Raw genomic sequence first — 26342 nt, 5'->3', positions numbered from 1 at the left:
CATCATAAAAAATTTATTCCATGTGTAATATTCATGCTTAGTTACTATGGAAACTTTCATAACAAAAAAGTAAACAATAAATTTGTGCATGATTGTAGTCGTCGTCTTGGAGATTTGAAATAATCTCTTCGATTGTTGAAACAATCTAATGTATACTAAGGCCTCACGTTTTACAAATACATTATATAAAATTTCTAACTCGCATATCTTCGTTACTATAGAATATACAGAAGTGGTTTTACACTCAATGTTATCAGGTCGAAGATCTCTATTGCCTCATCATAAAAAATTTAATCCATGTGTAATATTCATGCTTAGTTACTATGGAAACTCTCATAAAAATAAAGTAAACAATCTATTTGTGCATGATTGTAGTCATCGTCTTGATATTTGAAATAACCACTTTGATTGTTGAAACAATGTAATACATACTAAGGCCTCACGTTTTACAAATACATTATATAAAATTTCAAACTGGCATATCTTCGTTTCTATAGAAGATAAAGACGTGGTTTTACACTCAATATAATCAGGTCGAAGATCTCTATTGCCTCATCATAAAAAATTTAATACATGTGAAATATTCATGCTTAGTTACTATGGAATCTCTCATTACAATAAAGTAAACAATCTATTTGTGTATGATTGGAGTCGTCGTCGAGGAGATTTGAAATAACCACTTTGATTGTTGAAACAATCTAATTCATACTAAGGCCTCACGTTTTACAAATACATTATATAAAATTTCAAAATCGCATATCTCCGTTACTATAGAAGATACAGACTTGGTTTTACACTCAACGTAATCAGGTCGAAGATCTCTATTGCCTCGTCATAAAAAATTTAATCCATGTGTAATATTCATGCTTAGTTACTATGGAAACTCTCATAAAAATAAAGTAAACAATCTATTTGTGCATGATTGTAGACGTCGTTTTGGAGATTTGAAATAACCACTTTGATTGTTGAAACAATGTAATACATACTAAGGCCTCCCGTTTAACAAATACATCATATAAAATTTCAAAATCGCATATCTCCGTTACTATAGAAGATACAGAAGTGGTTTTACACTCAATGTAATGAGGTCGAAGATAACTCTATTGCCTCATCATAAAAAATTTAATCCATGTGTAATATTCATGCTTAGTTACTATGGAAACTCTCATAACAATAAAGTAAAGAATCTATGTGTGCATGATTGTAGTCGTCGTCTTGGATATTTGAAATAACCACTTTGATTGTTGAAAAATGTTATACATACTAAGGCCTCACGTTTTACAAATACTTTATATAAAATTTCAAACTCGCATATCTTCGTTACTATAGAATATACAGAAGTGGTTTTACACTCTATGTTATCAGGACGAAGATCTTTATTGCCTCATCGTAAAAATTAAATCCATGTGTAATATTCATGCTTAGTTACTATGGAATCTCTCATTACAATAAAGTAAAGAATTTATTTGTGCATGATTGTTGTCGTCGTCGTGGAGATTTGAAATAACCACTTTGATTGTTGAAACAATGTAATTCATACTAAGGCTTCACGTTTTACAAAACATTATATAAAATTTCAAACTCGCATATCTCCATTACTATAGAAGATACAGATGTGGTTTTACACTCAATGTAATCAGGTCGAAGATCTATATTGCCTCATCATAAAAAATTTAATCCATGTGTAATATTCATGCTTAGTTACTATGGAAAGTCTCATAACAAAAATGGAAACAATCTATTTGTGCATGACTGTAGTCGTCGTCTTGGAGATTTGAAATAACCACTTTGATTGTTGAAACAATGTAATACATACTAAGGCCTCACGTTTTACAAATACATTATATAAAATTTCAAACTCGCATATCTCCGTTACTATAGAAGATACAGACGTGGTTTTACACTCAATGTAATCAGTTCGAAGATAACTCTATTGCCTCATCAAAAAAAATTTAATCCATGTATAATATTCATGCTTAGTTACTATGGAAACTCTCATAACAATAAAGTAAACAATCTATTTGTGCATGATTGTTGTCGTCGTCGTGGAGATTTGAAATAACCACTTTGATTGTTGAAATAATGTAATTCATACTAAGGCCTCACGTTTTGCAAATACATTATATAAAATTTCAAACGCGCATATCTCCGTTACTATAGAAAATACAGACGTGGTTTTTCACTCAATGTAATCAGGTCGAAGATCTCTATTGCCTCATCATAAAAAATTTAATCCATGTGTAATATTCATGCTTAGTTACTATGGAAGCTCTCATAAAAAAAAGTAAACAATCTATTTGTGCATTCTTGTAGTCGTCGTCGTGGATATTTGAAATAACCACTTTGATTGTTGAAACAATGTAATTCATACTAAGGCTTCACGTTTTACAAAACATTATATAAAATTTCAAAATTGCATATCTCCGTTACTATAGAAGATACAGAAGTGGTTTTACACTCATTGTTATCAGGTCGAAGATCTCTATTGCCAAATCATAAAAAATTTAATCCATGTGTAATATTCACGTTTAGTTACTATGGAAACTCTCATAACAATAAAGTAAACAATCTATTTTTGCATGATTGTAGTCGTCGTCTTGATATTTGAAATAACCACTTTGATTGTTGAAACAATGTAATACATACTAAGGCCTCACGTTTTACAAATACATTATATAAAATTTCAAACTCGCATATCTCCGTTACTATAGAAGATACAGACGTGGTTTTACACTCAATGTAATCAGGTCGAAGATCTTTATTGCCTCATCATAAAAAATTTAATCCATGTGTAATATTCATGCATAGTTACTATGGAAACTCTCATAAAATAAAGTAAACAATCTATTTGCGCATGATTGTAGTCGTCGTCTTGATATTTGAAATATCCACTTTGATTGTTGAAACAATGTAATACATACTAAGGCCTCACGTTTTACAAATACATTATATAAAATTTCAAACTCGCATATCTCCGTTACTATAGAATATACAGAAGTGGTTTTACACTCAATGTTATCAGGTCGAAGATCTCTATTGCCTCATCATAAAAAATTTAATGCATGTGTAATATTCATCCTTAGTTACTATGGAAACTCACATAACAAAAAAGGAAACAATCTATTTGTGTATTATTGGAGTCGTCGTCGAGGAGATTTGAAATAACCACTTTGATTGTTGAAACAATCAAATTCATACTAAGGCCTCACGTTTTACAAATACATTATATAAAATTTCAAACTCGCATATCTCCGTTACTGTAGAAGATACAGACGTGGTTTTTCACTCAATGTAATCAGGTCGAAGATCTCTATTGCCTCATCATAAAAAATTTAATCCATGTGTAATATTCATGCTTAGTTACTATGGAAGCTCTCATAAAAAAAAGTAAACAATCTATTTGTGCATTCTTGTAGACGTCGTCGTGGATATTTGAAATAACCACTTTGATTGTTGAAACAATGTAATACATACTAAGGCCTCCCGTTTAACAAATACATCATATAAAATTTCAAACTTGCATATCTCCGTTACCATAGAAGATACAGAAGTGGTTTTACACTCAATGTAATCAGGTCGAAGATCTTTATTGCCTCATCATTAAAAATTTAATCCATGTGTAATATTCATGCTTAGTTACTATGGAAACTCTCATAACAAAAAAGTAAACAATCTATTTGTGCATGATTGTAGTCGTCGTCTTGGAGATTTGAAATAATCTCTTCGATTGTTGAAACAATGTAATATATACTAAGGCCTCACGTTTTACAAATACATTATATAAAATTTCTAACTCGCATATCTCCGGTACTATAGAAGATACAGACGTGGTTTTACACTCAATGTAATCAGGTCGAAGATAACTCTATTGCCTCATCAAAAACAATTTAATCCATGTATAATATTCATGCTTAGTTACTATGGAAACTCTCATAACAATAAAGTAAAGAATCTATTTGTGCATGATTGTTGTCGTCGTCGTGGAGATTTGAAATAACCACTTCGATTGTTGAAATAATGTAATTCATACTAAGGCCTCACGTTTTACAAATACATTATATAAAATTTCAAACTCGCATATCTCCGTTACTATAGAAGATACAGACGTGGTGTTTCACTCAATGTAATGAGGTCGAAGATAACTCTATTGCATCATCATAAAAAATTTAATCCATGTGTAATATTCATGCTTAGTTACTATGGAAACTCTCATAACAATAAAGTAAAGAATCTATGTGTGCATGATTGTAGTCGTCGTCTTGGATATTTGAAATAACCACTTTGATTGTTGAAAAATGTTATACATACTAAGGCCTCACGTTTTACAAATACATTATATAAAATTTCAAACTCGCATATCTGCGTTACTATAGAATATACGGAAGTGGTTTTACACTCTATGTTATCAGGTCGAAGATCTCTATTGCCTCATCATAAAAAAATTAAATCCATGTGTAATATTCATGCTTAGTTACTATGGAATCTCTCATTACAATAAAGTAAAGAATCTATTTGTGCATGATTGTTGTCGTCGTCGTGGAGATTTGAAATAACCACTTTGATTGTTGAAATAATGTATTTCATACTAAGGCCTCACGTTTTACAAATACATTATATAAAATTTCAAACGCCCATATCTCCGTTACTATAGAAGATACAGACGTGGTTTTTCACTCAATGTAATCAGGTCGAAGATCTCTATTGCCTCATCATAAAAAATTTAATCCATGTGTAATATTCATGCTTAGTTACTATGGAAGCTCTCATAAAAAAAAGTAAACAATCTATTTGTGCATTCTTGTAGTCGTCGTCGTGGATATTTGAAATAACCACTTTGATTGTTGAAACAATGTAATTCATACTAAGGCTTCACGTTTTACAAAACATTATATAAAATTTCAAAATTGCATATCTCCGTTACTATAGAAGATACAGAAGTGGTTTTACACTCATTGTTATCAGGTCGAAGATCTCTATTGCCAAATCATAAAAAATTTAATCCATGTGTAATATTCACGTTTAGTTACTATGGAAACTCTCATAACAATAAAGTAAACAATCTATTTTTGCATGATTGTAGTCGTCGTCTTGATATTTGAAATAACCACTTTGATTGTTGAAACAATGTAATACATACTAAGGCCTCACGTTTTACAAATACATTATATAAAATTTCAAACTCGCATATCTCCGTTACTATAGAAGATACAGACGTGGTTTTACACTCAATGTAATCAGGTCGAAGATCTTTATTGCCTCATCATAAAAAATTTAATCCATGTGTAATATTCATGCATAGTTACTATGGAAACTCTCATAAAATAAAGTAAACAATCTATTTGCGCATGATTGTAGTCGTCGTCTTGATATTTGAAATATCCACTTTGATTGTTGAAACAATGTAATACATACTAAGGCCTCACGTTTTACAAATACATTATATAAAATTTCAAACTCGCATATCTCCGTTACTATAGAATATACAGAAGTGGTTTTACACTCAATGTTATCAGGTCGAAGATCTCTATTGCCTCATCATAAAAAATTTAATGCATGTGTAATATTCATCCTTAGTTACTATGGAAACTCACATAACAAAAAAGGAAACAATCTATTTGTGTATTATTGGAGTCGTCGTCGAGGAGATTTGAAATAACCACTTTGATTGTTGAAACAATCAAATTCATACTAAGGCCTCACGTTTTACAAATACATTATATAAAATTTCAAACTCGCATATCTCCGTTACTGTAGAAGATACAGACGTGGTTTTTCACTCAATGTAATCAGGTCGAAGATCTCTATTGCCTCATCATAAAAAATTTAATCCATGTGTAATATTCATGCTTAGTTACTATGGAAGCTCTCATAAAAAAAAGTAAACAATCTATTTGTGCATTCTTGTAGACGTCGTCGTGGATATTTGAAATAACCACTTTGATTGTTGAAACAATGTAATACATACTAAGGCCTCCCGTTTAACAAATACATCATATAAAATTTCAAACTTGCATATCTCCGTTACCATAGAAGATACAGAAGTGGTTTTACACTCAATGTAATCAGGTCGAAGATCTTTATTGCCTCATCATTAAAAATTTAATCCATGTGTAATATTCATGCTTAGTTACTATGGAAACTCTCATAACAAAAAAGTAAACAATCTATTTGTGCATGATTGTAGTCGTCGTCTTGGAGATTTGAAATAATCTCTTCGATTGTTGAAACAATGTAATATATACTAAGGCCTCACGTTTTACAAATACATTATATAAAATTTCTAACTCGCATATCTCCGGTACTATAGAAGATACAGACGTGGTTTTACACTCAATGTAATCAGGTCGAAGATAACTCTATTGCCTCATCAAAAACAATTTAATCCATGTATAATATTCATGCTTAGTTACTATGGAAACTCTCATAACAATAAAGTAAAGAATCTATTTGTGCATGATTGTTGTCGTCGTCGTGGAGATTTGAAATAACCACTTCGATTGTTGAAATAATGTAATTCATACTAAGGCCTCACGTTTTACAAATACATTATATAAAATTTCAAACTCGCATATCTCCGTTACTATAGAAGATACAGACGTGGTGTTTCACTCAATGTAATGAGGTCGAAGATAACTCTATTGCATCATCATAAAAAATTTAATCCATGTGTAATATTCATGCTTAGTTACTATGGAAACTCTCATAACAATAAAGTAAAGAATCTATGTGTGCATGATTGTAGTCGTCGTCTTGGATATTTGAAATAACCACTTTGATTGTTGAAAAATGTTATACATACTAAGGCCTCACGTTTTACAAATACATTATATAAAATTTCAAACTCGCATATCTGCGTTACTATAGAATATACGGAAGTGGTTTTACACTCTATGTTATCAGGTCGAAGATCTCTATTGCCTCATCATAAAAAAATTAAATCCATGTGTAATATTCATGCTTAGTTACTATGGAATCTCTCATTACAATAAAGTAAAGAATCTATTTGTGCATGATTGTTGTCGTCGTCGTGGAGATTTGAAATAACCACTTTGATTGTTGAAATAATGTATTTCATACTAAGGCCTCACGTTTTACAAATACATTATATAAAATTTCAAACGCCCATATCTCCGTTACTATAGAAGATACAGAAGTGGTTTTACACTCAATGTAATCAGGTCGAAGATCTCTATTGCCTCATCATAAAAAATTTAATCCATGTGTAACATTCATGCTTAGTTACTATGGAAAGTCTCATAACAATAAAGTAAACAATCTATTTGTGCATGATTGTTGTCGTCGTCGTGGAGATTTGAAATAACCACTTTGATTGTTGAAATAATGTAATTCATACTAAGGCCTCACGTTTTGCAAATACATTATATAAAATTTCAAACGCGCATATCTCCGTTACTATAGAAGATACAGACGTGGTTTTTCACTCAATGTAATCAGGTCGAAAATCTCTATTGCCTCATCATAAAAAATTTAATCCATGTGTAATATTCATGCTTAGTTACTATGGAAGCTCTCATAAAAAAAGTAAACAATCTATTTGTGCATTCTTGTAGTCGTCGTCGTGGATATTTGAAATAACCACTTTGATTGTTGAAACAATGTAATTCATACTAAGGCTTCACGTTTTACAATACATTATATAAAATGTCAAACACGCATATCTCCGTTACTATAGAAGATACAGAAGTGGTTTTACACTCATTGTTATCAGGTCGAAGATCTCTATTGCCAAATCATAAAAAATTTAATCCATGTGTAATATTCACATTTAGTTACTATGGAAACTCTCATAACAATAAAGTAAACAATCTATTTTTGCATGATTGTAGTCGTCGTCGTGGAGATTTGAAATAACCACTTTGATTGTTGAAATAATGTAATTCATACTAAGGCCTCACGTTTTACAAATACATTATATAAAATTTCAAACGAGCATATCTCCGTTACTATAGAAGATACAGACGTGGTTTTACACTCAATGTAATCAGGTCGAAGATAACTCTATTGCCTCATCATAAAAAAAATTAATCCATGTGTAATATTCATGCTTAGTTACTATGGAAACTCTCATAACAATAAAGTAAAACATCTATTTGTGCATGATTGTAGTCGTCGTCGTGGATATTTGAAATAACCACTTTGATTGTTGAAACAATGTAATTCATACTAAGGCTTCACGTTTTACGAAACATTATATAAAATTTCAAAATTGCATATCTCCGTTACTATAGAAGATACAGAAGTTGTTTTACACTCATTGTTATCAGGTCGAAGATCTCTATTGCCAAATCATAAAAAATTTAATCCATGTGTAATATTCACGTTTAGTTACTATGGAAACTCTCATAACAATAAAGTAAACAATCTATTTTTGCATGATTGTAAGCGTCGTCTTGGAGATTTGAAATAAACACTTTGATTGTTGAAATAATGTAATTCATACTAAGGCCTCACGTTTTACAAATACATTATATAAAATTTCAAACGCGCATATCTCCGTTACTATAGAAGATACAGACGTGGTTTTTCACTCAATGTAATCAGGTCGAAGATCTCTATTGCCTCATCATAAAAAATTTAATCCATGTGTAATATTCATGCTTAGTTACTATTGAAGCTCTCATAAAAAAAATTAAACAATCTATTTGTGCATCCTTGTAGTCGTCGTCGTGGATATTTGAAATAACCACTTTGATTGTTGAAACAATGTAATTCATACTAAGGCTTCACGTTTTACAAAACATTATATAAAATTTCAAAATTGCATATCTCCGTTACTATAGAAGATACAGAAGTGGTTTTACACTCATTGTTATCAGGTCGAAGATCTCTATGGGCAAATCATAAAAAATATAATCCATGTGTAATATTCACGTTCAGTTACTATGGAAACTCTCATAACAATAATGTAAACAATCTATTTTTGCATGATTGTAGTCGTCGTCGTGGAGATTTGAAATAACCACTTTGATTGTTGAAATAATGTAATTCATACTAAGGCCTCACGTTTTACAAATACATTATATAAAATTTCAAACGAGCATATCTCCGTTACTATAGAAGATACAGACGTGGTTTTACACTCAATGAAATCAGGTCGAAGATCTTTATTGCCTCATCATAAAAAATTTAATCCATGTGTAATATTCATGCTTAGTTACTATGGAAACTCACATAACAAAAAAGGAAACAATCTATTTTTGCATGATTGTAGACGTCGTCTTGATATTTGAAATAACCACTCTGATTGTTGAAACAATGTAATACATACTAAGGCCTCACGTTTTACAAATACATTATATAAAATTTCAAACTCGCATATCTTCGTTTCTATAGAATATACAGGAGTGATTTTACACTCAATGTTATCAGGTCGAAGATCTCTATTGCCTCATCATAAAAAAATTAATCCATGTGTAATATTCACGTTTAGTTACTATGGAAACTCTCATAACAATAAAGTAAACAATCTATTTTTGCATGATTGTAAACGTCGTCGTGGAGATTTGAAATAACCACTTTGATTGTTGAAATAATGTAATTCATACTAAGGCCTCACGTTTTACAAATACATTATATAAAATTTCAAACGAGCATATCTCCGTTACTATAGAAGATACAGACGTGGTTTTACACTCAATGTAATCAGGTCGAAGATAACTCTATTGCCTCATCAAAAAAAATTTAATCCATGTATAATATTCATGCTTAGTTACTATGGAAACTCTCATAACAATAAAGTAAACAATCTATTTGTGCATGATTGTTGTCGTCGTCGTGGAGATTTGAAATAACCACTTTGATTGTTGAAATAATGTAATTCATACTAAGGCCTCCCGTTTAACAAATACATTATATAAAATTTCAAACACGCATATCTCCGTTACTATAGAAGATACAGACGTGGTTTTTCACTCAATGTAATCAGGTCGAAGACAACTCTATTGCCTCATCATAAAAAATTTAATCCATGTGTAATATTCACGTTTAGTTACTATGGAAACTCTCATAACAATAAAGTAAACAATCTATTTTTGCATGATTGTAGTCGTCGTCGTGGAGATTTGAAATAACCACTTTGATTGTTGAAACAATGTAATTCATACTAAGGCTTCACGTTTTACAAAACATTATATAAAATTTCAAAATTGCATATATCCGTTACTATAGAAGATACAGAAGTTGTTTTACACTCATTGTTATCAGGTTGAAGATCTCTATTGCCAAATCATAAAAAATTTAGTCCATGTGTAATATTCATGATTAGTTACTATGGAAACTCTCATAACAATTAAGTAAACAATCTATTTGTGCATGATTGTAGTCGTGGTCTTGGACATTTGAAATAACCACTTTGATTGTTGAAACAATGTAATACATACTAAGGCCTCACGTTTTACAAATACATTATATAAAATTTCAAACTCGCATATCTCCTTTACTATAGAAGATACAGACGTGGTTTTACACTCAATGTAATCAGGTCGAAGATAACTCTATTGCCTCATCATAAAAAATTTAATCCATGTGTAATATTCATGCTTAGTTACTATGGAAACTCACATAACAAAAAAGGAAACAATCTATTTGTGCATGATTGTAGTCGTCGTCTTGATATTTGAAATAATCACTTTGATTGTTGAAACAATGTAATACATACTAAGGCCTCACGTTTTACAAATACATTATATAAAATTTCAAACTCGCATATCTCCGTTACTATAGAAGATACAGACGTGGTTTTACACTCAATGTAATCAGGTCGAAGATAACTCTATTGCCTCATCAAAAAAAAAATAATCCATGTATAATATTCATGCTCAGTTACTATGGAAACTCTCATAACAATAAAGTAAACAATCTATTTGTGCATGATTGTTGTCGTCGTCGTGGAGATTTGAAATAACCACTTTGATTGTTGAAATAATGTAATTCATACTAAGGCCTCCTGTTTAACAAATACATTATATAAAATTTCAAACACGCATATCTCCGTTACTATAGAAGATACAGAAGTGGTTTTACACTCATTGTTATCAGGTCGAAGATCTCTATTGCCAAATCTTAAAAAAATTAATCCATGTGTAATATTCACGTTTAGTTACTATGGAAACTCTCATAACAATAAAGTAAACAATCTATTTTTGCATGATTGTAAACGTCGTCGTGGAGATTTGAAATAACCACTTTGATTGTTGAAATAATGTAATTCATACTAAGGCCTCACGTTTTACAAATACATTATATAAAATTTCAAACGAGCATATCTCCGTTACTATAGAAGATACAGACGTGGTTTTACACTCAATGTAATCAGGTCGAAGATAACTCTATTGCCTCATCAAAAAAAATTTAATCCATGTATAATATTCATGCTTAGTTACTATGGAAACTCTCATAACAATAAAGTAAACAATCTATTTGTGCATGATTGTTGTCGTCGTCGTGGAGATTTGAAATAACCACTTTGATTGTTGAAATAATGTAATTCATACTAAGGCCTCCCGTTTAACAAATACATTATATAAAATTTCAAACACGCATATCTCCGTTACTATAGAAGATACAGACGTGGTTTTTCACTCAATGTAATCAGGTCGAAGACAACTCTATTGCCTCATCATAAAAAATTTAATCCATGTGTAATATTCATGCTTAGTTACTATGGAAGCTCTCATAACAAAAAAGTAAACAATCTATTTGTGCATGATTGTAGTCGTCGTCTTGGACATTTGAAATAACCACTTTGATTGTTGAAACAATGTAATACATACTAAGGCCTCACGTTTTACAAATACATTATATAAAATTTCAAACTCGCATATATTCGTTTCTATAGAATATACAGAAGTGGTTTTACACTCAATGTTATCAGGTCGAAGATCTCTATTGCCTCATCATAAAAAATGTAATCCATGTGTAATATTCATCCTTAGTTACTATGGAAGCTCTCATAACAATAAAGTTAACAATCTATTTGTGCATGATTGTAGTCGTCGTCTTGGAGATTTGAAATAACCACTTTGATTGTTGAAACAATGTAATTCATACTAAGGCTTCACGTTTTACAAAACATTATATAAAATTTCAAAATTGCATATCACCGTTACTATAGAAGATACAGAAGTGGTTTTACACTCATTGTTATCAGGTCGAAGATCTCTATTGCCAAATCATATAAAAATTAATCCATGTGTAATATTCACGTTTAGTTACTATGGAAACTCTCATAACAATAAAGTAAACAATCTATTTTTGCATGATTGTAGTCTTCGTCGTGGAGATTTGAAATAACCACTTTGATTGTTGAAATAATGTAATTCATACTAAGGCCTCACGTTTTACAAATACATTATATAAAATTTCAAACTCGCATATCTCCGTTACTATAGAAGATACAGACGTGGTTTTACACTCAATGTAATCAGGTCGAAGATCTTTATTGCCTCATCATAAAAAATTTATCCATGTGTAATATTCATGCTTAGTTACTATGGAAACTCACATAACAAAAAAGGAAACAATCTATTTGTGCATTCTTGTAGTCGTCGTCTTGATATTTGAAATAACCACTTTGATTGTTTAAACAATGTAATTCATACTAAGGCTTCACGTTTTACAAAACATTATATAAAAATTCAAAATTGCATATCTCCGTTACTATAGAAGATACAGAAGTTGTTTTACACTCATTGTTATCAGGTCGAAGATCTCTATTGCCAAATCATAAAAAATTTAGTCCATGTGTAATATTCATGATTAGTTACTATGGAAACTCTCATAACAATAAGGTAAACAATCTATTTGTGCATGATTGTAGTCGTCGTCTTTGACATTTGAAATAACCACTTTGATTGTTGAAACAATGTAATACATACTAAGGCCTCACGTTTTACAAATACATTATATAAAATTTCAAACTCGCATATCTCCTTTACTATAGAAGATACAGACGTGGTTTTACACTCAATGTAATCAGGTCGAAGATAACTCTATTGCCTCATCAAAAAAAATTTAATCCATGTATAATATTCATGCTTAGTTACTATGGAAACTCTCATAACAATAAAGTAAACAATCTATTTGTGCATGATTGTTGTCGTCGTCGTGGAGATTTGAAATAACCACTTTGATTGTTGAAATAATGTAATTCATACTAAGGCCTCCCGTTTAACAAATACATTATATAAAATTTCAAACACCCATATCTCCGTTACTATAGAAGATACAGACGTGGTTTTTCACTCAATGTAATCAGGTCGAAGACAACTCTATTGCCTCATCATAAAAAATTTAATCCATGTGTAATATTCATGCTTAATTACTATGGAAGATCTTATAACAAAAAAGTAAACAATCTATTTGTGCATGATTGTAGTCGTCGTCTTGGACATTTGAAATAACCACTTTGATTGTTGAAACAATGTAATACATACTAAGGCCTCACGTTTTACAAATACATTATATAAAATTTCAAACTCGCATATCTCCGTTACTATTGAAGATACAGAAGTGGTTTTTACACTCAATGTAATCAGTTCGAAGATCTTTATTGCCTCATCATAAAAAATTTAATCCATGTGTAATATTCATGCTTAGTTACTATGGAAAGTCTCATAACAAAAAAGGAAACAATCTATTTGTGCATGATTGTAGTCGTCGTCTTGGAGATTTGAAATAACCACTTTGATTGTTGAAACAATGTAATACATACTAAGGCCTCACGTTTTACAAATACATTATATAAAATTTCAAACTCGCATATCTCCGTTACTATAGAAGATACAGACGTGGTTTTACACTCAATGTAATCAGGTCGAAGATAACTCTATTGCCTCATCAAAAAAAATTTAATCCATGTATAATATTCATGCTTAGTTACTATGGAAAGTCTCATAACAAAAAAGGAAACAATCTATTTGTGCATGATTGTAGTCGTCGTCTTGGAGATTTGAAATAACCACTTTGATTGTTGAAACAATGTAATACATACTAAGGCCTCACGTTTTACAAATACATTATATAAAATTTCAAACTCGCATATCTCCGTTACTATAGAAGATACAGACGTGGTTTTACACTCAATGTAATCAGGTCGAAGATAACTCTATTGCCTCATCAAAAAAAATTTAATCCATGTATAATATTCATGCTTAGTTACTATGGAAACTCTCATAACAATAAAGTAAACAATCTATTTGTGCATGATTGTTGTCGTCGTCGTGGAGATTTGAAATAACCACTTTGATTGTTGAAATAATGTAATTCATACTAAGGCCTCACGTTTTGCAAATACATTATATAAAATTTCAAACGCGCATATCTCCGTTACTATAGAAGATACAGACGTGGTTTTTCACTCATTGTTATCAGGTCGAAGATCTCTATTGCCAAATCATAAAAAATTTAATCCATGTGTAATATTCACGTTTAGTTACTATGGAAACTCTCATAACAATAAAGTAAACAATCTATTTTTGCATGATTGTAGTCGTCGTCTTGATATTTGAAATAACCACTTTGATTGTTGAAACAATGTAATACATACTAAGGCCTCACGTTTTACAAATACATTATATAAAATTTCAAACTCGCATATCTTCGTTTCTATACAATATACAGAAGTGATTTTACACTCAATGTTATCAGGTCGAAGATCTCTATTGCCTCATCATAAAAAAATTAATCCATGTGTAATATTCATCCTTAGTTACTATGGAAGCTGTCATGACAATAAAGTTAACAATCTATTTGTGCATGATTGTAGTCGTCGTCTTGGAGATTTGAAATAACCACTTTGATTGTTGAAACAATGTAATTCATACTAAGGCCTCACGTTTTACAAATACATTTATAAAATTTCAAACTCGCATATCTCCGTTACTATAGAAGATACAGACGTGGTTTTACACTCAATGTAATCAGGTCGAAGATAACTCTATTGCCTCATCAAAAAAAATTTAATCTATGGAAACTCTCATAACAATAAAGTAAACAATCTATTTGTGCATGATTGTTGTCGTCGTCGTGGAGATTTGAAATAACCACTTTGATTGTTGAAATAATGTAATTCATACTAATTCCTCCCGTTTAACAAATACATTATATAAAATTTCAAACACGCATATCTCCGTTACTATAGAAGATACAGAAGTGGTTTTACACTCATTGTTATCAGGTCGAAGATCTCTATTGCCAAATCTTAAAAAATTTAATCCATGTGTAATATTCACGTTTAGTTACTATGGAAAGTCTCATAACAATAAAGTAAACAATCTATTTTTGCATGATTGTAGTCGTCGTCGTGGAGATTTGAAATAACCACTTTGATTGTTGAAATAATGTAATTCATACTAAGGCCTCACGTTTTACAAATACATTATATAAAATTTCAAACGAGCATATCTCCGTTACTATAGAAGATACAGACGTGGTTTTACACTCAATGTAATCAGGTCGAAGATAACTCTATTGCCTCATCAAAAAAAATTTAATCCATGTATAATATTCATGCTTAGTTACTATGGAAACTCTCATAACAATAAAGTAAACAATCTATTTGTGCATGATTGTTGTCGTCGTCGTGGAGATTTGAAATAACCACTTTGATTGTTGAAATAATGTAATTCATACTAAGGCCTCCCGTTTAACAAATACATTATATAAAATTTCAAACACGCATATCTCCGTTACTATAGAAGATACAGACGTGGTTTTTCACTCAATGTAATCAGGTCGAAGACAACTCTATTGCCTCATCATAAAAAATTTAATCCATGTGTAATATTCATGCTTAGTTACTATGGAAGCTCTCATAACAAAAAAGGAAACAATCTATTTGTGCATGATTGTAGTCGTCGTCTTGGACATTTGAAATAACCACTTTGATTGTTGAAACAATGTAATACATACTAAGGCCTCACGTTTTACAAATACATTATATAAAATTTCAAACTCGCATATATTCGTTTCTATAGAATATACAGAAGTGGTTTTACACTCAATGTTATCAGGTCGAAGATCTCTATTGCCTCATCATAAAAAATGTAATCCATGTGTAATATTCATCCTTAGTTACTATGGAAGCTCTCATAACAATAAAGTTAACAATCTACTTGTGCATGATTGTAGTCGTCGTCTTGGAGATTTGAAATAACCACTTTGATTGTTGAAACAATGTAATTCATACTAAGGCTTCACGTTTTACAAAACATTATATAAAATTTCAAAATTGCATCTCTACGTTACTATAGAAGATACAGAAGTGGTTTTACACTCATTGTTATCAGGTCGAAGATCTTTATTGCCTCATCATAAAAAATTTATCCATGTGTAATATTCATGCTTAGTTACTATGGAAACTCACATAACAAAAAAGGAAACAATCTATTTGTGCATTCTTGTAGTCGTCGTCTTGATATTTGAAATAACCACTTTGATTGTTGAAACAATGTAATACATACTAAGGCCTCCCATTTTACAAATACATTATATAAAATTTCAAACTCGCATATCTCCGTTACTATAGAAGATACAGACGTGGTTTTACACTCAATGTAATCAGGTCGAAGATAACTCTATTGCCTCATCAAAAAAAATTTAATCCATGTCTAATATTCATGCTTAGTTACTATGGAAACTCTCATGACAATAAAGTAAACAATCTATTTGTGCATGATTGTTGTCGTCGTCGTGGAGATTTGAAATAACCACTTTGATTGTTGAAATAATGTAATTCATACTAAGGCCTCCCGTTTAACAAATACATTATATAAAATTTCAAACACGCATATCTCCGTTACTATAGAAGATACAGAAGTGGTTTTACACTCATTGTTATCAGGTCGAAGATCTCTATTGCCAAATCTTAAAAAATTTAATCCATGTGTAATATTCATGCTTAGTTACTATGGAAACTCTCATAACAATAAAGTAAAACATCTATTTGTGCATTCTTGTAGTCGTCGTCGTGGATATTTGAAATAACCACTTTGATTGTTTAAACAATGTAATTCATACTAAGGCTTCACGATTTACAAAACATTATATAAAAATTCAAAATTGCATATCTCCGTTACTATAGAAGATACAGAAGTTGTTTTACACTCATTGTTATCAGGTCGAAGATCTCTATTGCCAAATCATAAAAAATTTAGTCCATGTGTAATATTCATGATTAGTTACTATGGAAACTCTCATAACAATAAAGTAAACAATCTATTTGTTCATGATTGTAGTCGTCGTCTTTGACATTTGAAATAACCACTTTGATTGTTGAAACAATGTAATACATACTAAGGCCTCACGTTTTACAAATACATTATATAAAATTTCAAACTCGCATATCTCCTTTACTATAGAAGATACAGACGTGGTTTTACACTCAATGTAATCAGGTCGAAGATAACTCTATTGCCTCATCAAAAAAAATTTAATCCATGTATAATATTCATGCTTAGTTACTATGGAAACTCTCATAACAATAAAGTAAACAATCTATTTGTGCATGATTGTTGTCGTCGTCGTGGAGATTTGAAATAACCACTTTGATTGTTGAAATAATGTAATTCATACTAAGGCCTCCCGTTTAACAAATACATTATATAAAATTTCAAACACCCATATCTCCGTTACTATAGAAGATACAGACGTGGTTTTTCACTCAATGTAATCAGGTCGAAGACAACTCTATTGCCTCATCATAAAAAATTTAATCCATGTGTAATATTCATGCTTAATTACTATGGAAGATCTCATAACAAAAAAGTAAACAATCTATTTGTGCATGATTGTAGTCGTCGTCTTGGACATTTGAAAAAACCACTTTGATTGTTGAAACAATGTAATACATACTAAGGCCTCACGTTTTACAAATACATTATATAAAATTTCAAACTCGCATATCTCCGTTACTATTGAAGATACAGAAGTGGTTTTTACACTCAATGTAATCAGTTCGAAGATCTTTATTGCCTCATCATAAAAAATTTAATCCATGTGTAATATTCATGCTTAGTTACTATGGAAAGTCTCATAACAAAAAAGGAAACAATCTATTTGTGCATGATTGTAGTCGTCGTCTTGGAGATTTGAAATAACCACTTTGATTGTTGAAACAATGTAATACATACTAAGGCCTCACTTTTTACAAATACATTATATAAAATTTCAAACTCGCATATCTCCGTTACTATAGAAGATACAGACGTGGTTTTACACTCAATGTAATCAGGTCGAAGATAACTCTATTGCCTCATCAAAAAAAATTTAATCCATGTATAATATTCATGCTTAGTTACTATGGAAAGTCTCATAACAGAAATGGAAACAATCTATTTGTGCATGATTGTAGTCGTCGTCTTGGAGATTTGAAATAACCACTTTGATTGTTGAAACAATGTAATACATACTAAGGCCTCACGTTTTACAAATACATTATATAAAATTTCAAACTCGCATATCTCCGTTACTATAGAAGATACAGACGTGGTTTTACACTCAATGTAATCAGGTCGAAGATAACTCTATTGCCTCATCAAAAAAAATTTAATCCATGTATAATATTCATGCTTAGTTACTATGGAAACTCTCATAACAATAAAGTAAACAATCTATTTGTGCATGATTGTTGTCGTCGTCGTGGAGATTTGAAATAACCACTTTGATTGTTGAAATAATGTAATTCATACTAAGGCCTCACGTTTTGCAAATACATTATATAAAATTTCAAACGCGCATATCTCCGTTACTATAGAAGATACAGACGTGGTTTTTCACTCATTGTTATCAGGTCGAAGATCTCTATTGCCAAATCATAAAAAATTTAATCCATGTGTAATTTTCACGTTTAGTTACTATGGAAACTCTCATAACAATAAAGTAAACAATCTATGTTTGCATGATTGTAGTCGTCGTCGTGGAGATTTGAAATAACCACTTTGATTGTTGAAATAATGTAATTCATACTAAGGCCTCACGTTTTACAAATACATTATATAAAATTTCAAACGAGCATATCTCCGTTACTATAGAAGATACAGACGTGGTTTTACACTCAATGTAATCAGGTCGAAGATCTTTATTGCCTCATCATAAAAAATTTATCCATGTGTAATATTCATGCTTAGTTACTATGGAAACTCACATAACAAAAAAGGAAACAATCTATTTGTGCATGATTGTAGTCGTCGTCTTGATATTTGAAATAACCACTTTGATTGTTGAAACAATGTAATACATACTAAGGCCTCCCGTTTTACAAATACATTATATAAAATTTCAAACTCGCATATCTCCGTTACTATAGAAGATACAGACGTGGTTTTACACTCAATGTAATCAGGTCGAAGATAACTCTATTGCCTCATCAAAAAAAATTTAATCCATGTATAATATTCATGCTTAGTTACTATGGAAACTCTCATAACAATAAAGTAAACAATCTATTTGTGCATGATTGTTGTCGTCGTCGTGGAGATTTGAAATAACCACTTTGATTGTTGAAATAATGTAATTCATACTAAGGCCTCCCGTTTAACAAATACATTATATAAAATTTCAAACACGCATATCTCCGTTACTATAGAAGATACAGAAGTGGTTTTACACTCATTGTTATCAGGTCGAAGATCTCTATTGCCAAATCTTAAAAAATTTAATCCATGTGTAATATTCACGTTTAGTTACTATGGAAACTCTCATAACAATAAAGTAAACAATCTATTTGTTCATGATTGTAGTCGTCGTCTTTGACATTTGAAATAACCACTTTGATTGTTGAAACAATGTAATACATACTAAGGCCTCACGTTTTACAAATACATTATATAAAATTTCAAACTCGCATATCTCCTTTACTATAGTAGATACAGACGTGGTTTTACACTCAATGTAATCAGGTCGAAGATAACTCTATTGCCTCATCAAAAAAAATTTAATCCATGTATAATATTCATGCTTAGTTACTATGGAAACTCTCATAACAATAAAGTAAACAATCTATTTGTGCATGATTGTTGTCGTCGTCGTGGAGATTTGAAATAACCACTTTGATTGTTGAAATAATGTAATTCATACTAAGGCCTCCCGTTTAACAAATACATTATATAAAATTTCAAACACCCATATCTCCGTTACTATAGAAGATACAGACGTGGTTTTTCACTCAATGTAATCAGGTCGAAGACAACTCTATTGCCTCATCATAAAAAATTTAATCCATGTGTAATATTCATGCTTAATTACTATGGAAGATCTCATAACAAAAAAGTAAACAATCTATTTGTGCATGATTGTAGTCGTCGTCTTGGACATTTGAAAAAAACACTTTGATTGTTGAAACAATGTAATACATACTAAGGCCTCACGTTTTACAAATACATTATATAAAATTTCAAACTCGCATATCTCCGTTACTATTGAAGATACAGAAGTGGTTTTTACACTCAATGTAATCAGTTCGAAGATCTTTATTGCCTCATCATAAAAAATTTAATCCATGTGTAATATTCATGCTTAGTTACTATGGAAAGTCTCATAACAAAAAAGGAAACAATCTATTTGTGCATGATTGTAGTCGTCGTCTTGGAGATTTGAAATAACCACTTTGATTGTTGAAACAATGTAATACATACTAAGGCCTCACTTTTTACAAATACATTATATAAAATTTCAAACTCGCATATCTCCGTTACTATAGAAGATACAGACGTGGTTTTACACTCAATGTAATCAGGTCGAAGATAACTCTATTGCCTCATCAAAAAAAATTTAATCCATGTATAATATTCATGCTTAGTTACTATGGAAAGTCTCATAACAAAAATGGAAACAATCTATTTGTGCATGATTGTAGTCGTCGTCTTATAGATTTGAAATAACCACTTTGATTGTTGAAACAATGTAATACATACTAAGGCCTCACGTTTTACAAATACATTATATAAAATTTCAAACTCGCATATCTCCGTTACTATAGAAGATACAGACGTGGTTTTACACTCAATGTAATCAGGTCGAAGATAACTCTATTGCCTCATCAAAAAAAATTTAATCCATGTATAATATTCATGCTTAGTTACTATGGAAACTCTCATAACAATAAAGTAAACAATCTATTTGTGCATGATTGTTGTCGTCGTCGTGGAGATTTGAAATAACCACTTTGATTGTTGAAATAATGTAATTCATACTAAGGCCTCACGTTTTGCAAATACATTATATAAAATTTCAAACGCGCATATCTCCGTTACTATAGAAGATACAGACGTGGTTTTTCACTCATTGTTATCAGGTCGAAGATCTCTATTGCCAAATCATAAAAAATTTAATCCATGTGTAATATTCACGTTTAGTTACTATGGAAACTCTCATAACAATAAAGTAAACAATCTATTTTTGCATGATTGTAGTCGTCGTCTTGATATTTGAAATAACCACTTTGATTGTTGAAACAATGTAATACATACTAAGGCCTCACGTTTTACAAATACATTATATAAAATTTCAAACTCGCATATATTCGTTTCTATAGAATATACAGAAGTGGTTTTACACTCAATGTTATCAGGTCGAAGATCTCTATTGCCTCATCATAAAAAATGTAATCCATGTGTAATATTCATCCTTAGTTACTATGGAAGCTCTCATAACAATAAAGTTAACAATCTATTTGTGCATGATTGTAGTCGTCGTCTTGGAGATTTCAAATAACCACTTTGATTGTTGAAACAATGTAATTCATACTAAGGCTTCACGTTTTACAAAACATTATATAAAATTTCAAAATTGCATATCTCCGTTACTATAGAAGATACAGAAGTGGTTTTACACTCATTGTTATCAGGTCGAAGATCTCTATTGCCAAATCATAAAAAAATTAATCCATGTGTAATATTCACGTTTAGTTACTATGGAAACTCTCATAACAATAAAGTAAACAATCTATTTGTGCATGATTGTAGTCGTCGTCGTGGAGATTTGAAATAACCACTTTGATTGTTGAAATAATGTAATTCATACTAAGGCCTCACGTTTTACAAATACATTATATAAAATTTCAAACGAGCATATCTCCGTTACTATAGAAGATACAGACGTGGTTATACACTCAATGTAATCAGGTCGAAGATCTTTATTGCCTCATCATAAAAAATTTATCCATGTGTAATATTCATGCTTAGTTACTATGGAAACTCACATAACAAAAAAGGAAACAATCTATTTGTGCATGATTGTAGTCGTCGTCTTGATATTTGAAATAACCACTTTGATTGTTGAAACAATGTAATACATACTAAGGCCTCACGTTTTACAAATACATTATATAAAATTTCAAACTCGCATATCTCCGTTACTATAGAAGATACAGACGTGGTTTTACACTCAATGTAATCAGGTCGAAGATAACTCTATTGCCTCATCAAAAAAAATTTAATCCATGTATAATATTCATGCTTAGTTACTATGGAAACTCTCATAACAATAAAGTAAACAATCTATTTGTGCATGATTGTTGTCGTCGTCGTGGAGATTTGAAATAACCACTTTGATTGTTGAAATAATGTAATTCATACTAAGGCCTCCCGTTTAACAAATACATTATATAAAATTTCAAACACGCATATCTCCGTTACTATAGAAGATACAGAAGTGGTTTTACACTCATTGTTATCAGGTCGAAGATCTCTATTGCCAAATCTTAAAAAATTTAATCCATGTGTAATATTCACGTTTAGTTACTATGGAAACTCTCATAACAATAAAGTAAACAATCAATTTTGGCATGATTGTAGTCGTCGTCGTGGAGATTTGAAATAACCACTTTGATTGTTCAAATAATGTAATTCATACTAAGGCCTCACGTTTTACAAATACATTATATAAAATTTCAAACGAGCATATCTCCGTTAATATAGAAGATACAGACGTGGTTTTACACTCAATGTAATCAGGTCGAAGATATCTCTATTGCCTCATCATACAAAAATTAATCCATGTGTAATATTCATGCTTAGTTACTATGGAAACTCTCATAACAATAAAGTAAAACATCTATTTGTGCATTCTTGTAGTCGTCGTCGTGGATATTTGAAATAACCACTTTGATTGTTTAAACAATGTAATTCATACTAAGGCTTCACGTTTTACAAAACATTATATAAAAATTCAAAATTGCATATCTCCGTTACTATAGAAGATACAGAAGTTGTTTTACACTCATTGTTATCAGGTCGAAGATCTCTATTGCCAAATCATAAAAAATTTAGTCCATATGTAATATTCATGATTAGTTACTATGGAAAGTCTCATAACAAAAAAGGAAACAATCTATTTGTGCATGATTGTAGTCGTCGTCTTGGAGATTTGAAATAACCACTTTGATTGTTGAAACAATGTAATACATACTAAGGCCTCACGTTTTACAAATACATTATATAAAATTTCAAACTCGCATATCTCCGTTACTATAGAAGATACAGACGTGGTTTTACACTCAATGTAATCAGGTCGAAGATAACTCTATTGCCTCATCAAAAAAAATTTAATCCATGTATAATATTCATGCTTAGTTACTATGGAAACTCTCATAACAATAAAGTAAACAATCTATTTGTGCATGATTGTTGTCGTCGTCGTGGAGATTTGAAATAACCACTTTGATTGTTGAAATAATGTAATTCATACTAAGGCCTCACGTTTTGCAAATACATTATATAAAATTTCAAACGCGCATATCTCCGTTACTATAGAAGATACAGACGTGGTTTTTCACTCATTGTTATCAGGTCGAAGATCTCTATTGCCAAATCATAAAAAATTTAATCCATGTGTAATATTCACGTTTAGTTACTATGGAAACTCTCATAACAATAAAGTAAACAATCTATTTTTGCATGATTGTAGTCGTCGTCTTGATATTTGAAATAACCACTTTGATTGTTGAAACAATGTAATACATACTAAGGCCTCACGTTTTACAAATACATTATATAAAATTTCAAACTCGCATATATTCGTTTCTATAGAATATACAGAAGTGGTTTTACACTCAATGTTATCAGGTCGAAGATCTCTATTGCCTCATCATAAAAAATGTAATCCATGTATAATATTCATGCTTAGTTACTATGGAAACTCTCATAACAATAAAGTAAACAATCTATTTGTGCATGATTGTTGTCGTCGTCGTGGAGATTTGAAATAACCACTTTGATTGTTGAAATAATGTAATTCATACTAAGGCCTCCCGTTTAACAAATACATTATATAAAATTTCAAACGCGCATATCTCCGTTACTATAGAAGATACAGACGTGGTTTTTCACTCATTGTTATCAGGTCGAAGATCTCTATTGCCAAATCATAAAAAATTTAATCCATGTGTAATATTCACGTTTAGTTACTATGGAAACTCTCATAACAATAAAGTAAACAATCTATTTTTGCATGATTGTAGTCGTCGTCTTGATATTTGAAATAACCACTTTGATTGTTGAAACAATGTAATACATACTAAGGCCTCACGTTTTACAAATACATTATATAAAATTTCAAACTCGCATATATTCGTTTCTATAGAATATACAGAAGTGGTTTTACACTCAATGTTATCAGGTCGAAGATCTCTATTGCCTCATCATAAAAAATGTAATCCATGTGTAATATTCATCCTTAGTTACTATGGAAGCTCTCATAACAATAAAGTTAACAATCTATTTGTGCATGATTGTAGTCGTCGTCTTGGAGATTTCAAATAACCACTTTGATTGTTGAAACAATGTAATTCATACTAAGGCTTCACGTTTTACAAAACATTATATAAAATTTCAAAATTGCATATCTCCGTTACTATAGAAGATACAGAAGTGGTTTTACACTCATTGTTATCAGGTCGAAGATCTCTATTGCCAAATCATAAAAAAATTAATCCATGTGTAATATTCACGTTTAGTTACTATGGAAACTCTCATAACAATAAAGTAAACAATCTATTTGTGCATGATTGTAGTCGTCGTCGTGGAGATTTGAAATAACCACTTTGATTGTTGAAATAATGTAATTCATACTAAGGCCTCACGTTTTACAAATACATTATATAAAATTTCAAACGAGCATATCTCCGTTACTATAGAAGATACAGACGTGGTTATACACTCAATGTAATCAGGTCGAAGATCTTTATTGCCTCATCATAAAAAATTTATCCATGTGTAATATTCATGCTTAGTTACTATGGAAACTCACATAACAAAAAAGGAAACAATCTATTTGTGCATGATTGTAGTCGTCGTCTTGATATTTGAAATAACCACTTTGATTGTTGAAACAATGTAATACATACTAAGGCCTCACGTTTTACAAATACATTATATAAAATTTCAAACTCGCATATCTCCGTTACTATAGAAGATACAGACGTGGTTTTACACTCAATGTAATCAGGTCGAAGATAACTCTATTGCCTCATCAAAAAAAATTTAATCCATGTATAATATTCATGCTTAGTTACTATGGAAACTCTCATAACAATAAAGTAAACAATCTATTTGTGCATGATTGTTGTCGTCGTCGTGGAGATTTGAAATAACCACTTTGATTGTTGAAATAATGTAATTCATACTAAGGCCTCCCGTTTAACAAATACATTATATAAAATTTCAAACACGCATATCTCCGTTACTATAGAAGATACAGAAGTGGTTTTACACTCATTGTTATCAGGTCGAAGATCTCTATTGCCAAATCTTAAAAAATTTAATCCATGTGTAATATTCACGTTTAGTTACTATGGAAACTCTCATAACAATAAAGTAAACAATCAATTTTGGCATGATTGTAGTCGTCGTCGTGGAGATTTGAAATAACCACTTTGATTGTTGAAATAATGTAATTCATACTAAGGCCTCACGTTTTACAAATACATTATATAAAATTTCAAACGAGCATATCTCCGTTAATATAGAAGATACAGACGTGGTTTTACACTCAATGTAATCAGGTCGAAGATATCTCTATTGCCTCATCATACAAAAATTAATCCATGTGTAATATTCATGCTTAGTTACTATGGAAACTCTCATAACAATAAAGTAAAACATCTATTTGTGCATTCTTGTAGTCGTCGTCGTGGATATTTGAAATAACCACTTTGATTGTTTAAACAATGTAATTCATACTAAGGCTTCACGTTTTACAAAACATTATATAAAAATTCAAAATTGCATATCTCCGTTACTATAGAAGATACAGAAGTTGTTTTACACTCATTGTTATCAGGTCGAAGATCTCTATTGCCAAATCATAAAAAATTTAGTCCATATGTA

The sequence above is a fragment of the Lepisma saccharinum genome, chromosome 14 (assembly GCF_977018435.1).
Source record: "Lepisma saccharinum chromosome 14, izLepSacc3.1, whole genome shotgun sequence".
Lineage (NCBI taxonomy): Eukaryota > Metazoa > Arthropoda > Insecta > Zygentoma > Lepismatidae > Lepisma > Lepisma saccharinum.
The sequence above is the reverse complement of the archived record's forward strand: the minus strand, read 5'-3'. Positions refer to the sequence as shown.